General features: G+C 38.8%; 2 protein-coding genes across 3 annotated transcripts in view; one reads left to right on the top strand and one right to left on the bottom strand.

The window, feature by feature from the left end:
• Positions 1 to 3,357, bottom strand: part of LOC143035856 (arylsulfatase B-like) — a 113,241-nt gene extending 109,884 nt beyond the window's left edge. The window contains exon 1 of the mRNA XM_076202948.1: positions 3,238 to 3,357. The gene's annotated coding sequence lies outside the window, so the exon portion shown is untranslated. The remainder of the gene's footprint in view (positions 1 to 3,237) is intronic.
• LOC143035857 (agrin-like) overlaps positions 1 to 10,000 on the top strand; it is a 986,526-nt gene that overhangs the window by 650,680 nt on the left and 325,846 nt on the right. The gene's annotated exons all lie outside the window — the stretch shown is intronic.

The raw sequence follows: 10,000 nt of genomic DNA, 5'->3' as shown, positions 1-10,000 counted from the left end.
GTCGTTACTGATAATTACGCCGAGATCTTTTTCACTATCCACTTTTGTTAACGAATTTCCAAATAACTTGTAATCGTACTTACTGTTATTTTGACCTATGTGCATTACCTTGCATTTACTTGTGTAAAATTTCATTAGCCACTTTTCAGACCATTGCTGTAATTTATCTAAATCTTCTTGAATATCTAATTGGTTTGAGTGATCATTTGCCATTCCGCACAGTTTTGTATCATCAGCAAATTTGAAAACAGTATATTTTAGTCCATGGTCTATATCATTTATAAATACTATGAATAGAAGCGGCCTAAGAACGGAACCCTGAGGAACTCCACTTGTAACATTTTTCCATCTGGAAGTTTTTTCATTTAAAACAACTCTCTGTTTTCGACCATTCAACCAACTTAATAGGCTACCACTTATTCCGTGTAAAGCTAATTTAGTAAATAGTCTTTCGTTTGGGACGGTATCAAAGGCTTTTGTAAAGTCTAGATATATTAGATCTATATTGTTTCTTTTATCATAATTTGAGATAACTGTGTTGTAGAAATCGAGTAAGTTAGTCACGCAAGGACGTTTCCGTCTGAAACCATGCTGGCTATCATTTATCAAACGGTTACTTTCTAAATGATGTTCGATAGCATCTCTGATGATAGTTTCCATTATTTTTCTTACGGTTGAAGTCAAACTTATAGACCTATAGTTATTTGGCTTCTTTTTGTCACCTTTTTTGAATATGGGAGTAACGTTAGCTAGCTTCCATTCTCTTGGGACATCTCCGGATATGATGGATTTCTTGAAAATAATTTCTAATGGAACAACAATCTCATTTTTCATTTCCTCTAAGATTCTTGGATGCCAACCGTCAGGCCCTGGTGTTATATTAACTTTGAGTTTATCTATACACCTTTTAATTTTTTCTTTTGCTATATTTACCGTAGTGAGTAAGTTTACCCTAGACTTTTCACAGGTTTCAGTTTGGAGTTCATTTTGAGGTGTTTCGTTTACGAATACCGAGCTGAAATAATTGTTTAAGATATTACACATTCCTTCATTTGAATATTCAAGTTGACCGTCGGCAGATAATAGTGGACCAATGTGATTCCTAACAATCTTTTTATCTCTAATGTAACTATAGAATTCTTTGGGATTCTCTTTGGATTTATCAGCGATGTTCATTTCGTATTGTCGTTTTCTTTTTCTTGTTGTCTTTTTTAAGTCTCTCTGTATTGATACATAACTTTCATAGTCATTAGATGCACCCGAGCACTTATATTTCTTATAAACCTGTCTCTTTTTAGCAATACTTTTTTCAGTTTCTTTGTCGGGCCACTTTGGGCGAGCCTGATTTGTGGGACGTCTGTCCTTAAAAGGAATGTAAGTATGATTCATCTTAGTGAGCGTATTTTGAAATATTTCCCACATCTGATCTACAGGTCTTTCTTTTAATTTTGCCTCCCAATCTGTAAGCTGAAGCTCCTGACGTAGTCCTATGAACTGAGCTTTAATGAAATCGGGTATTTTAGAAACACAAGTATCTATTCTAAAAAAAATTAGGAGTTTGAATCTAACTAAGTTGTGATCGCTATTTGCAACAGTTTCACTGATTTCTACATCAGTTACCATGCTTTCGCGGCTAGTGATCAATAGATCGAGTAAGTTTCCATATCATGTGGGCTCTTTTACATGCTGAATTAAGTAATTGTCACCAAGAAAATCAATCAAGCGACTACCTATTTGGCCATGTTCAAGGGACATCCAATCAATGTCAGTAAAATTTAAATCACCCATTATCAATAAATCCCGGTTGCAGAAACTAGACAGTTCTTGAAATAACAGTTTGTCGTCTGCTAATGATAATGTTTTTGGCCTATATATTACACCTATATTCATTTTTTGTCCATTTGTTTGGGTTAACTCAACCCACAAACTATCATATGCATCCTGTTTCACTTTCTCTAAAACACAAGCATGAACATTGTTTTAACACACACACACACACACACACACACACACACACACACACACACACACACACACACACACACACACACACACACACACACACACACACACACACACACACACACACACACACACACACACACACAGCAAAGCAAAAGTGATGAGAAATATACGTATTGATAGACATTGATTGATGCAATGATAAAGAAATATAGATCTAGTAGAGAAGCAAGAGAAAGAAAAAAATAGGAATGTAGAAAGGTTAATAGGTACATATTAACTGAATCGCAGAAATATAGATATAAAGGGGTAGAGGGAGAGATAAAGATATAGAAAGACAGATAGGTAGAGACTAAGATAGATATGGACAGAGTTAAAAAGTAAATATGTAAAATCATATAGATTTAGAAAGGTGTGAGTTACAGAGATTTAGTTAGAAACAAAGAGTGAGTGAAAGAAAGAGAAAAAGAGTATAAGAGAGTGAGAGAGAAAGAGAGAGAGAGAGAGAGAGAGAGAGAGAGAGAGAGAGAGAGAGAGAGAGAGAGAGAGAGAGAGAGAGAGAGAGAGAGAGAGAGAGAGAGAGAGAGAGAGGGGGGGGGGGAGGGGAGAGAGAGGAGAAGGGGGAGAGAGATGAAAGAGTCACTCCTTTATATTAAATCAATCGTCGTGCAAATGAAGTGGGTCTCGTTGCGATGGAATTTTTCCAACCTAAGGGCTGCGTCGTAGGCAGCCTACCTAAGCGAACAAGGATCACCTCCGTATAAAAGAATTTAATCAAGATTAACTTAACCCTTCCCTGAATAATTGCTGATTATGAAAATTAGTAGATTAATATGGTAGTAGCCATTGTAAGAAGAAATTCAGTATGGAAGGTCCTTGGAAATATAAATTCGCAAAAACTAGCTCATTAAGCCTTTCAGCATGAGGTCTTGTTCTAATCAGAATAAAATCGTTAACCAGAATAATATGTATAAAGACGTTAACTGAGTTAGTGTTTATTTGTTTAGTTTCAAGGCTTATCCTAAGGTGAATGACAAAACGCTTTGTTGATATCATGACTAAATTGTCGAGAGATTGATCTATAAAATACTTCAATATGTTAAACTTGTTCAACAGGAATGTAGAACTTTCAATTAAATGAAGCTGTAATCAACGAAACATTTTCTTCATTCCTAGCATTCAAAAATACTGGTTGCTCAAAACCAACGAGAGAAAAATACAGAAAGACTAAAAGAAAGATAACAAAAATATGGTAAATATAATTTTTTACTTTACCTTTCCCCCGTCGTAAAGATTGAGTCTCTGCCTTTGGTCTTCCCTCCACGGATGCAATGGTACAGTGTTCGTGTGCTGTGTATTCCCAACCATAATAGTCAAAGTGACATCATTTCTAAAGGATCGTTTCTACCCTGACCGAAACCAAAGGGGAGTAAGCGTTCAAATTAGATTAAATTAATATAGTAGAGGTTAATCTAAAACATACTTGTATATACACAGACCCTAATAAGGCATCCTCCTCCATCTCTTTTAAGACGTAAGATCATATATAAAAAGTGATAAACAAGTGTGAACTCGTACAACTTGGACGAAGAAAAATGATGTCTTAGGAAAAGGACACGAAAAAAAACTGACCATGAACTTGGGTACGAATAGATAACAAATCGTGGACGAGGACAATAGGACATTCCCATTGGGCAGCGCCACTATAGCAACAAGTGAAGCCTAAGTGCTCGACCGCCATCTCACTCACTCACTCACACACACATTTCGTGGCGCTGTGGTTAGAGTTCTCGCCTGCTACTACGGCGGTCCGGGTTCGACTCCCACCCAGGGTTGAAATCATTTCAGTATCGCTGCGCTGCGGGGTGTTACTCCAACTATCGTGGGCGGGAAGTTGGGCGTGTGTGTGCGTGTAAGGTCCCAGTATTACCCATAGATCGGTCATAAGAGTTCTAAGCTTTCATCCGGGAGGTTAGTAACTGTCGATCACGAGTCCAAACACGTGATCCAAGACCATGGTGAATCATACACACACAGACAAACTCACGCACGCACACACATACACACACACTCACACATACATGTAATATATGCACACACACACATACATATACGCACATACACACGCACACGCATAAACACACACACAAATATGTATGTATATATATATATACATATACATACATATATATATAAATATATATATATATATACACACACACACATATATATAAATATGTATGTATATATATATATATTTATATATATATATATATGTGTGTGTGTGTGTGTGTGTGTGTGTGTGTGTGTGTGTGTGTGTGTGTGTGTGTGTGTGTGTGTGTGTGTGTGTGTGTGTGTGTGTGTGTGTGTGTGTGTGTGTGGTAAATAGGTGTTGGAAATACAGGAGCCTGAGTCTGAGTTTATTCCTGACTAGTGTTGCAGGCATTCTTTCTCAAAGCATACCTGCGACACTAGTCATTAATAAATTCAGACTATAACTCCTATGTTTCCTACTCCCACATACGTCAATATGTCATAATGTCTCAACAATATGTATACATATATATATATTTATATATATATATATATACATATATGTATATATATGCATATATAAATATATATACATATAAATGCATATATATATATATACTCGTATATATATATATATATATATATATATATATATATATATATATATATATGTTATAATAAAGTAGTAGCCTCTGTCTGTCTGTCTGATTGTTTATTTGTTTGTACACGAACTCCTCCTAGGATTTTAGAGATAGACCCCCATAACCATATATATTCTGACACCCTATCACTCCAGGTACTTAGATAATTATATTTCATTTCGAAAAAAAAATTTGGTTAGGGTTAAGGGTTAAAGTTAGGAGGTTTATATAGTATACCCTGAAGTCGCGTAGTATTTTTTGTGACTTAAGAATTGAAATGATTAAACAAAGCATTATATGTATCCATAAATATTATTTACATTTGTGAAATTAATGTTGCCACAAACCATGGCAGCTTTTGTAAGAAGAAAGCATGTTTATGGAAAATGATTGTATGATTTTACCAAATGTTAAAATATTGGTTATTTTTATTCAATTTTTGTGCGGCCAGAAATAGTTCATTCACAAACTCCTACGTTTTTGCAGATATACCCCTACAACTATATGTATTCTGAAGATAAATAAACTAGATACATTTCTTCGCCTTTCAGCTGTAGACATTTATTGTCAATCCACACAGACACACACACATGCACATACACATGCACACAAAAGAATGTGTACACATGATATTTGTGTTTGTGTATGCATGTTTTTTCTAACTAGGATTTCCCAACTTCGGGAGAGGGTTGTACACCTGGGAAGGGGAGTATTTAAAGCTATATTTAATCTAAAAAGCATATTTTGGTTAGGGTTAAGGGTTAAAGTTAGGTGGTTCATGGAGAGGGAACACGTCACTACTGTAGTCCCCTCTTGAGTTATTATTTTTGTAACATATGAATCAATATATTGTATGTGTTCATTAATATTGTTTGTATTTGTTAAATTAATGTTGCCACAAACCATGATAGTTTTTGTAAGAAAAACTGATGAAAATGTAAAATGATTGGACAATTTTACCAAATGTTGAATTACTGTGTGTGTGTGTGTGTGTGTGTGTGTGTGTGTGTGTGTGTGTGTGTGTGTGTGTGTGTGTGTGTGTGTGTGTGTGTGTGTGTGTGTGTGTGTGTGTGTGTGTGTGTGTGTGTGTGTGTGTGTGTGTGTGTGTGTGTGTGTGTGTGTGTGTGTGTGTGTGTGTGTGTGTGTGTGTGTGTGTGTGTGTGATTCACCTTGGTCTTTTGATCACGTGTTGGACTCGTGATCGACAGCTATTTCCCTCCAGGAAGAGAGCTCAGAGCTCGTATGACCGATTTATGGGTAATGCTATGACCTTACACGCACACACGCACCCAACTCCCCGCCCACGAGATTTGGAGCAACGACTCGAAGCGCAGCGATACTGAAATAATTTCAGCATTGGACAGGATTCGAACCAGGTACCGCCGGTACCGTCATACTGACAATCTGGGAATCTACCAACCGCGCCACCGAGTGGTGTGTGTGTGTGTGTGTGTGTGTGTGTGTGTGTGTGTGTGTGTGTGTGTGTGTGTGTGTGTGTGTGTGTGTGTGTGTGTGTGTGTGTGTGTGTGTGTGTGTGTTTGTTTGTTTGTGTATGTGTGTGTGTGTGTGTGTGTGTGCGTGTGTGTGTGTGTGTGTGTGTGTGTGTGTGTGTGTGTGTGTGTGTGTGTGTGTTTGTGTGTGTGTGTGTGTGTGTGTGTGTGTGTGTGTGTGTGTGTGTGTGTGTGTGTGTGTGTGTGTGTATGTGTGTGTGTGTGTGTGTGTGTGTGTGTGTGTGTGAACGTGTGTGTGTGTGTGTGTGTGTGTGTGTGTGTGTGTGTGTGTGTGTGTGTGTGTGTGTGTGTGTGTGTGTGTGTGTGTGTGTGTGTGTGTGTGTGTGTGTGTGTGTGTGTGTGTGTGTGTGTGTGTGTGTGTGTGTGTGTGTGTGTGTGTGTGTGTGTGTGTGTGTGTGTGTGTGTGTGTGTGTGTGTGTGTGTGTGTGTGTGTGTGTGTCTTTAGTGAATGTTACATCGTTCTATTTGTATTTTTCATTTATTTTATCATGATTATTCATTACGTAAAAAATCCTTCCTCCTACAAGGTCTTGTTTTTATTATTTGTACGTACGTGTGTCTTTCTTCTCTTTTTTCCTTACTCATCACGGAAAATGACCGTGATGAGTGAGGAAAATGGACGAGAAATAAGGAAAACTGAAGTGAAGGCAGCTGTAAAGATGATGAGAGCAGGTAAGGCATGACATGCAGAATGTCCGAAAAAAGGAGGTACTGTGATGGTGGACTGGCTAGTGTGGTTATCTAATGTTTGTTTAAGAGAGAGTAGAATGCCGGAGAATTGGAGAAGTGCCTGTATAGTTCCACTTTACAATTAAAATGGGGGTAAGTGTGAGTGTTATAGTTTCAGAGGGATCAGTTTGTTAAGTGTTGTTAGAAAGGGTTATGGGAGAGTCTTGATTGAGAGGATTAGGAGAGGAAAAGAAGAAATAATTGGTGAGGAACAGTGTGGGTATAGGACAGGTATGGGTTGTGTAGATCAGATTTTTGTGGTAAGACATTTGTGAGAAGGCTATAGGAAAAGGTAAGGATATATTTTGGGCTTTTATAGATCTGGAAAAGGCTTATGACAGGGTAGACAGGAAGGCATTGTGGGAAGTTTTGCAGATATATGGGATAGGAGGAAAGCTGTTAAGAGCAGTCAAGAGTTTTTATGCGAGTAGTAGAGCTTGTGTTAGGATTAGAAATGGAGAGAGTGAATGGTTTGAGGTAAAGGTGGGCCTTACTCAGGGATGTGTTATGTCGCCCTGGCTGTTCACTTTATACATGAATAGGGTGGTGTGAGAGGTAAATGTAAAGGTAGTGGGTCAGGGATTGGGGATGGTTAAAGAAAATGGAGAAAAGTGGAAGATAAACCAGTTGTTGTTTGCTAAAGACACTGCGCTTGTAGCAGGATCAGAGTAGGGATTGAGGAAGCTAGTGACAGAGTTTGAAAAGGTGTGTGAAAGAAGGAAGTTGAAGATAAATGTAGGTAAAAGTAAGGTGATGAGATGTACAAGGAGTGAAAGTGGCAGCAGAAAGAAGTGATTATTAAGGGAGAGAGACTGGAGGAAGTGGATAGTTTTAGACACTTGGGTGTGAATATGGCTGGAAAGTGAGGAGTGGGGATGGAGATAGAATGTATATTGAGAGAAGCAAGTAAATGCCTTGGTGGATTAAAAAGTGTAATGAGAAATAGATATTTGGGAATGGATGCTAAGAGGAGATTGTATGAAGGAGTGGTTGTGCCGACAGCACTGTACGGGGTAGAAACATGGAACATAAGAGAGGAAGAGAGAAGGAGTTTGAGTGTTAGATGAAATGCCTGACAAGTATGATAGGGGTTACTAGGCTAGATAGAGTGAAAATGAGGAGGTGAGGAGAACAGTGGTAAAAGGGAAGCTGGGAGATAGAGTTGATGAAAGAGTATTGGGACGGTTTGGACACATGGAAAGAATGAATGAAGAAAGAGTAGTAAAAGAGGTGTGGAAGGCAGAGGTGGAAGGAATGAACATGAGAGGGCGACCTAGGATGAGATGGATGGATGGAGTAAAAGGGGCTTTGGGAAAGAGGGGAAAGTCTGTTGAGGAAGGACGGGAGAGGACAGAAGATAGGGGTGAATAGAGAATGGTTTTGTACGGATGAAGCTGTGATGCATGAAGGGGAGTGGGTGGGGGATGAGGGAGGGAGGGAGTATGTATGAGAAATACTTTGACGCAGCCCGAGAGGGGGTTGCCGAATTAATTAAGCTTGCCTGGCTGTGGATGTGCTGTGTCTTGCATCACTGCTTCTTACCCAAGGTGGTGAACAGGATGCAGGGATGACCCGTCATCCAGGAAGTTCCCAGATAAGAGGGAGGGAAGAGGGTGGAGGGGAGTGGAGTATGTAGGAGATGGAAAGTGTGGGAGTGGTTTCTATGCCTTTTTCTTTTTGGCTACCTCCCGTGTAAGAGGGAAGAAAGCCTTTGGTATATGTATGTATGCAGTAGTGGGATTCAAATTTTTCGTCAGCCGGTTCTGTTATAGTCGGTGTATTTCCATCTGACACTAATTTGCAACCACTTCTTAGCCACATTTTCTTTATATTATTGTTATCAATTAAATATTCTAACTAGAAATATGGAAAACTAACAATATTATATTTAAAATGCATCTCTGGCTGCCAAACGTAAAAAATATTCAAATATTTACATACGAAAAACCTGAAAAATTGTCAGGTGGAAAAAAAAATGGGGTATAGACCTGGGTGCCAACCTATAGTTAGTCTCGTGATAAAAAAATTCGATTTGGGCAACCTAGTGCAGGTGTATTTATTTTTTTACGGACGCATGTTTGTGTGGGGGTAGTGTGTGCATGTGTAGGCTATGTATGTGCTTACACGTGTGCATATGTGTACATGTACATGAGTATGTGTGTGCATGTGTGCAATGCATTTGTGTTATTTATAAACAAACATGTTTGTGTGGGTAGGCCTAAGGAGTGTGTATGAGAGTGCGTGTATGTATGTATGTCCATAATTATAATAAAATGTAGTTTAATAACACAAATATACAGAGAAACCAAGCACTATATACATGAAAAAAAAACTGGTAACCACTTGTGTAAATAAACTATGCAATAAATCACTAACGAAAGTTACGAAACATACCGTCCCGGTACTTATCGGATGAGATGCAGAAGACCACTGACCAGCTGCGCAACTAGTCGGTTCGCCAGTTAGCCGGTTCGCCGAACTGACAAATTTGCGTGAGCCGGTTCTAGCGAATAGGTAAGAACCGGCTGAATCCCACTACTGTATGTATGTATGTACGTGTGTATGTGTTTGTGTGTGTGTGTGTGTGTGTGTGTGTGTGTGTGTGTGTGTGTGTGTGTGTGTGTGTGTGTGTGTGTGTGTGTGTGTGTGTGTGTGTGTGTGTGTGTGTGTGTGTGTGTGTGTGTGTGTGTGTGTGTGTGTGTGTGTGTGTGTGTGTGTGTGTGTGAGTGCATGTTTTTGTGTGTTTATGTGTGTGTTTAGTGAATATTACATCGTTTCATTTGTATTTTTTATTTGTTTTATCATGATTATTCTTTACGTAAAAAAAAAAAAAAAAAAAAATCCTCCTGCAAGGTCTTGCTTTCATTATTTGTACGTACGTGGGAGAACTCGCATTTTCTTAAAATTTCTGTGCAATCTCCATGATGACGAAGGGTCGCCATCATATGTCTTCAGTCATGGCTAGCTAAGACCTTTGCCGGAACGCAATGAGCAGGTATAAGGGCGGGCCGAATAAAGCTTAATCCGCGAGACCACCGAGATGGCGCGGGTCGCTTATTACATTGGGATTGGGGACCTGGAGTCGGTCCACACGAAAGCACCTGTGGCACATAGCGCTCATGG

The sequence above is a fragment of the Oratosquilla oratoria genome, chromosome 19 (genome assembly GCF_046742065.1).
Source record: "Oratosquilla oratoria isolate Oo_2021 chromosome 19, ASM4674206v1, whole genome shotgun sequence".
Lineage (NCBI taxonomy): Eukaryota > Metazoa > Arthropoda > Malacostraca > Stomatopoda > Squillidae > Oratosquilla > Oratosquilla oratoria.
The sequence above is the reverse complement of the archived record's forward strand: the minus strand, read 5'-3'. Positions and strand labels throughout refer to the sequence as shown.